The sequence below is a fragment of the Chenopodium quinoa genome, unplaced genomic scaffold, assembly GCF_001683475.1.
Source record: "Chenopodium quinoa cultivar QQ74 unplaced genomic scaffold, ASM168347v1, whole genome shotgun sequence".
Lineage (NCBI taxonomy): Eukaryota > Viridiplantae > Streptophyta > Magnoliopsida > Caryophyllales > Amaranthaceae > Chenopodium > Chenopodium quinoa.
This window is the reverse complement of record NW_018742899.1, coordinates 2,713,447-2,719,877: the sequence shown is the minus strand read 5'-3', so window position 1 is coordinate 2,719,877 and position 6,431 is coordinate 2,713,447. Positions and strand designations below refer to the sequence as shown.

The following is a 6,431-nucleotide window of genomic DNA, read 5'->3' as shown; positions in this document are numbered from 1 at the left end:
CTTAAAAAGCTAATGAAAGTGATCTTATTGAAGAAATTGTGTACTCTCATAAGTAATCCAAAGAACACTGAATTATTGTCAAGCAATTGTCCTAATCCAAAGGACACTAGATTAATGTCATTTTGTCAGTTCAATACGACGTAATACTTAATTTATTACATGGAGTAAATTGCTTGACAATTATCAAAGGACATAAGAATATTGTCAAGCAATGTCATGAATACAATAGTACTAACATTAAGCACATGGAAGATTATTGCATGGGCCCTAAAGCTAGGAAAACCACGCACATCTTACCCTTCAAAGAGTACATATACAAATATCATACATTAGTAACGTTACTTTCGGTATATTCAGTTATTCACTACGTACACCAAAGCTTAAGACCAATTTTTTTCTTTCTAGTTGTTTCATATCTTCCTTCTCTTAAACAATGGCATTCAAGAGTAAAGTATTGATCATCGGAGCAACGGGATACATCGGAAAATTCATTGCCGAAGCAAGTGTCAAGAATGGACACCAAACTTTTGCTCTTGTCCGGGAAGAAACCTCCAAAGTGCATACACAAGAGTATTTTCATAGCCTTGGTGTCAATGTTCTCATTGTACGTCAAATTTCTTGACTAACTTCATTTCTTCTACTTCCATCTCATTTTAGTTGTATTTTTACCACTTCTATACTTGTATTTTCGCAACTAATTGCATATGGAGGAACCGAGCAAGGTTGGAGGCTGCCTATCTTTATAATAGAGGTGATCAAAGTTAGCCCGGCCCGATTTTGGGCAGATTTTTTTGGCCCGAAATCGGGTTGGGCCCGACCCGGCCTGAAAACTTATATTTTTTTGGCGGGTTTAGGAATGCGTTTTTATGCATATTTAGTTGATTTTTTAGGATGACCCGAAAAGCCCGCACGTCCCGACCATTTGGGCGGGTTCGGGCACAAAAATTCTGGCCCGGCCCGGCCCGAGAAATGTGCACAATTTTTAGCTTCGACCCGGTCCGCCTAATGATCACCTCTATTTTATAACCTTGATAAATAAAAAATGTTTATCTTAGTAGTGCTGTCATTTCAAGTCATGGGGCCAGGGGTTTATATGTATAACCTTTGTCCAACAAACGTGGGCATACCGTAGCAAATGTCCACATACGATTGCAAAACAGTACCCAAACAATGCCAAACAATAGCAAAACAATACAAAATATCTTATTTAATCAACCAACGCGGATTCCAAGCATGAGATAAGAAACCGTGTTTATCAATGTTATAAACTTGGATTATCTCAATAAAATTTGTTATGTTTGATTGGGAATTCATCTTGTAACCTTAAGATTATAAGGTCGCAATCATCCCAACTATAATATCTATTTGGAAGTGGAGATCCCTTACCCTTCTCCCTTACTTTCAAGTGCATAACTTGCAACTTTAAATTCGTAAAAGTTGAGGATCGATCAACATCGCTCACCTTTAAATAAAAACTAGTGTGTGTCCTGAGTGAATGAGTGATGCCTGGAGTTGTTATTTTGAACAATTGTATTTGGATAGTTAGATTCATAATTTTTTCTTTGTTTTTTATTTTCCTATTTATTTATAGTAGTTTTTCATGAAACCTATGAATACATTAGTTTGACTGCTTGTGAATTGTATAGTTTTGAGTAATTTTGCTCTTATCCTTTACATTTTTTTTAGGCGGTTTTATATCTATTTATATTATGATTCAAGTACGTTCAACTACTGTTGACTAACTACATACATGCTATATTATTTTATATTGACATATTTAAAACTAACAAAGATATAATTATCAAAATAATTAAACAACTAAACTTATTTTATAACCATATGTTATCTGTCTTGCAATTTATTATCTCAACTAGATTAGTCACGATTTGAGCAAATAAAATTTTCTAGATTTGTTCATTTTTTCATACCAAAATTACAAACAAAAAAAAATCCCAAAATAAATAATATATCAAATATTATAAACTGTAGAGCTCATAGAAAAATTGAATGATGAAAGGGGTACCTGAGAATGAAAATTTAAATTATTGTTGTTAGAGAGAATATACTATTTTTCAAAAATTGATAATAACAATAATATAGCTGATCAGAATTTTAATAAAATAAAAATCATAACATTATTTATAGTTTTGGAGGGAAAATTTTTAATAACACCATGATATGTTTCTAATTTTAGGATATATAGAATGATGTCAGTGGTTGTCATTTTAGTATTAGTTATAGATGAGTATTATCAAATAATCGAATTGATTTTAAAAAATAGTAGTATCGAATTGATTTTTAAAAAATAGTAGTAATCGAATGCTCTCCAATTCATACATAAAAGTATATATATTTACGAGTCAAATAATAAAAGTATGATTAATCAATAGTTGAGATGGTAATGTATTTAATTCATAGTTTAGTGGTCTTAATTCAAACCTAATGATAAGCATTTTTAACTTTATTTGTTGAAAATGATGTGACAAGTTTAGTGTAGAAGGGTACCACGTGACATGAACGTTTTTAGGCACATTTTTTAAATATATTTTATAGATAGTATATATATAGATATAGATTGCATATTGAGGAAGAAAATCTTAACATTTTTTTTCTCCAAAGGTACATTTTTAATCTTTGATTCAAAATGTAGGGAGACATTTACGATCATGAAAGCCTTTTGAGAGCAATGAAGGAAGTGGATGTGGTGATATCAACGGTTGGTCATCGTTCTCACTCTAACATTCTTATACAAGATCAAAAGAAGATTATAGCAGCCATCAAAGAATCTAATAATATCAAGGTTTGTCATTTATCACATCGTTTTTATTAGTAGATCGAGACATACTTCCTTTGTCCTTGTTTACCCTATTTGACTTTTCATCAAGATCTCTAACACATGTAAAACATAACTATTTTTTAATTCGATTTGTTTTGCAATAAAATACGAAAAATAGACATTAATACGAAGCCAATAAGATTGATTATGTTATTTAATTTCTTATACTTTCTCGTTTTTTAATTATTGCGCCACTTGTCTTTTAACGAAGTTTCACAAATATTGCACTATATCCATCATAGGAAACAAAATATCTCTGTTCACACTACAAATACCCAATTTACCCTTACTTTAAACACTTGATTCTTTAGTTTATACTTACATCACATCACATGGTTACTTTTGTACTTCTACCCCTCTCTCTCTTCCTTTTTTTCCACTACCAAAAAAATTGTGTCCAACCTATATGGTGCGATAATAAAAGACCAGAGAAAGTATATCAATATGCAAAGGGATTAACTTATAGAAACGGTGGAACCGTGGAAGTATCTTTTTAGTAAAAAGATGATATAGCTACTAAAACTTGGTCTATTAGTATATATAATAGGTTAAAAAAAAACGTATATACAATAGGTTAAAAGTCATATGGAAGTATTTTTTAGTAAAAAGAGGTTAAAAAAAGTATATATAATAGGTTAAAAGTCACATATACACATATGGCCTTCAAAAACACATACTTGTACGTACAAAGCCCAAAAAATTTACATATATACTCCATATAATTTTTTTTATACACTAATTTAGTAGCTTATGTTTTCAGAGATTCTTGCCATCTGAATTTGGTATGGATGTTGATAGAGTTCACGCTGTCGAACCAGCTAAGAGTTTGTTCGAGACTAAGTCTAAACTACGACGAGTAATTGAAGAAGAAGATATCCCCTACACCATCGTTTGTGCAAACTACTTTGCTCGTACTTGCATCCAAAACTTATTTCAGCATCCTGATCTTGAAGCTCCTCCAAGGGATCTTGTTCATATATTAGGCGATGGAACTCCAAGAGGTAAAGCCCATTTGTATTTTCACGTACAAATAAACTATTTGCATGCTCAAAATAAAGGTTATTTATTACATCTTAAAGTTGATGTAGCCGGTTGAGGATTCATCTTGTAACCTATTACGATAAAACATCGTATTACGAATAGGTGAATCAGATCATATTCTGTAACATATTAATTACTCAGATCATACAAACATAGTGATATGTATAGTAAATAAGATGTTGGTTCATTTTGTTGTGGTTTTTTTTAGTTTTCATTACATTTTAGCATATAATAGTAACTCGATGATTAATTGATTAATAATTATCATTTTGTTTTTACTTTGACAATAATACAGGAATTTTCAACATGGAAGAAGGTATTGCCATGTATACTCAAAGCGATGGATGATCCAAGGACCTTAAACAAGATCCTTCACATTAGACCCCCACCAAACATCTACTCTTTCAACGAGCTTGTGTCTTTATGGGAGAATAAAATTGGTAACAACCTTGAAAGGATATATGTCACGGAGGAACAACTTCTTAACAATATTCGAGGTCAGTTTAGGATTACTTTTTCCTAAAATATTTCGACTTTGTTAGAACTTTATTTAATTAGACCTCTGCCCAATTTCAACACTTTTTATATATACCCAGTTGTAAATAAAGGTACATGCATTCAAGAATAGTTTTTTATTCATTTGATTTTTTTTTTTCTCATTTTAATATTTTAAAATGAAAAAAAATATTAAATGAATATAATATACCCTTGGTTCTATGGGTGCACCTTACAGGCTTGCACCTGAATGTATATAAAATTTTTTAACCCAATTCTCTCCTTTAAATTTAAAATTAAGGTGAGCACGTAACATCATTTTTTTTTTGTAAATCGTGTTATTATATACATATATATATACATACATATATATACATACATATATATATACATATATATATATATATATATATATATATATATATATATATATATATTTTGCTATTATATTGTTGATGGTTTACAATTCAACATTTAGTTGTAGAAACAAAAGGTTTATTTATAATTAACTTTTTTCCTTACTCACAGATGAAACAGATGCATTACTGAAAATGATATTATCAGTTGCTTACTCAGCTTTTGTGAAAGGAGACCAATACAATTTTGATATCAAGCCATATTTCGGTGTGGAAGCCACAACACTATATCCTGAGTTGAAATACACAACCGTGGATGAGTTTCTCAATCAATTTGTATAAAATTATGGTTATTGACGGCTTCACCAAAAAGTGTGGTCACTAAAAGCATGTTTTCCTTGTAGTTCGAAGATGACTTCTTAATTTCTTATGACTATTTTTTAATGTTTTGTAGCTTGTTTTGCCTTTGTTTTTAGTAGGAGTTTTAGGATTGAAGTTTAAAGTTTCAATGTGTATTATGTTATTCTCCTTGAACTAATTATTTTGGTATTGTGGTCATTAAAAGCAAGTACTAGTATTTGGTTTTTAGGAGTTTTATTTTTTTTTATTTTTTTTCGGTTGGTAAGGAGAAGGGCCCTATCGGGCTGAAACCTCTCACAGGTCCTCCCGGCCTGGGTTAGCGGGCTAGGCACTTTAAAAGTGGGGGGGAAGGGTAAGGGAATCCCTACCCCAAAGTGCCTCTAATAGTGGGGTTTGATCCCACCACCTTATGGTTGTGAGATGCAGACCTTACCACTAGATCAATCTATGCTTAGTAGTAGGAGTTCTAGTATTGAAGTTTTAAGGTTTCAATGTGTATTATGTTTCAATGCAAACTTATCCTTTTGTGAAAAAGCAGCCAGGCATCTTATGGCACTCTATGACCTTCCAACATGGCGAGGCACTCGTGTATATTACCTCTAGACCTGATCAAGTTCAGCCCGGCCCGTTGGCCAACCCAATTATGGGCGGGTTTTGGGCAATTTTTCGGTTCGCAATCGGGTCAGGCCCGGCCCGATTTAAAAAAATTGGGCAGGCTTGGGAAATCAATTTTATGCATATTTAGTTAATTTTTTGGCCCAACTCAAAATTGGCCCGAAAAGCCCGCACGACCCGACTAAGCTAGTTTAGGCACATATATTCCGGTCCGAAGCTTGGCCCAGTTTGAGGAGTGGGCTCTTTTTTTTACCTCGGCTCGGCCCGGCCCGCCCATTGATCACCTTTAATTACCTCTTCCTTTCTCTCTTTTCCATATCCTAATCATTGAGTCCCTAGATTCACTAGTCACTTTCTAGATGATATAATCACTTTTTAGATGATATACGTAGTAATTATCTTGTTGTGAGTCATATTTTGAATGATATAGTCAAATTTTAAATAATTAAGTCAGGTAATATAGTCACTTTTCAAATGATAATTATCATTTGGATAATATAATTTCATTTCGAATGCTATAATTACTTTTTAAGTGATATAGTCACCTTCTAGATGATATAATCACTTTTTCAATGATATACTTATCTTTCAAAAGTTATACTCACTTACAAATAATATATATTCACTTTTCAAATAATATAATTAATTACCGTTTGATTTCGAGTGATATAATTACCTTTTGCGTGATATAATTTACCACATTCCAGGTCATGGTAAATGAGAGAGAA

At 32.0% G+C, this 6,431-nt stretch overlaps 1 pseudogene; it reads left to right on the top strand.

Annotated features, from left to right (window-relative positions):
• The first annotated feature begins 352 nt into the window (after positions 1 to 352).
• On the top strand, positions 353 to 5,179 carry LOC110727002 (annotated as a pseudogene).
• The last annotated feature ends 1,252 nt before the right edge of the window (positions 5,180 to 6,431 follow it).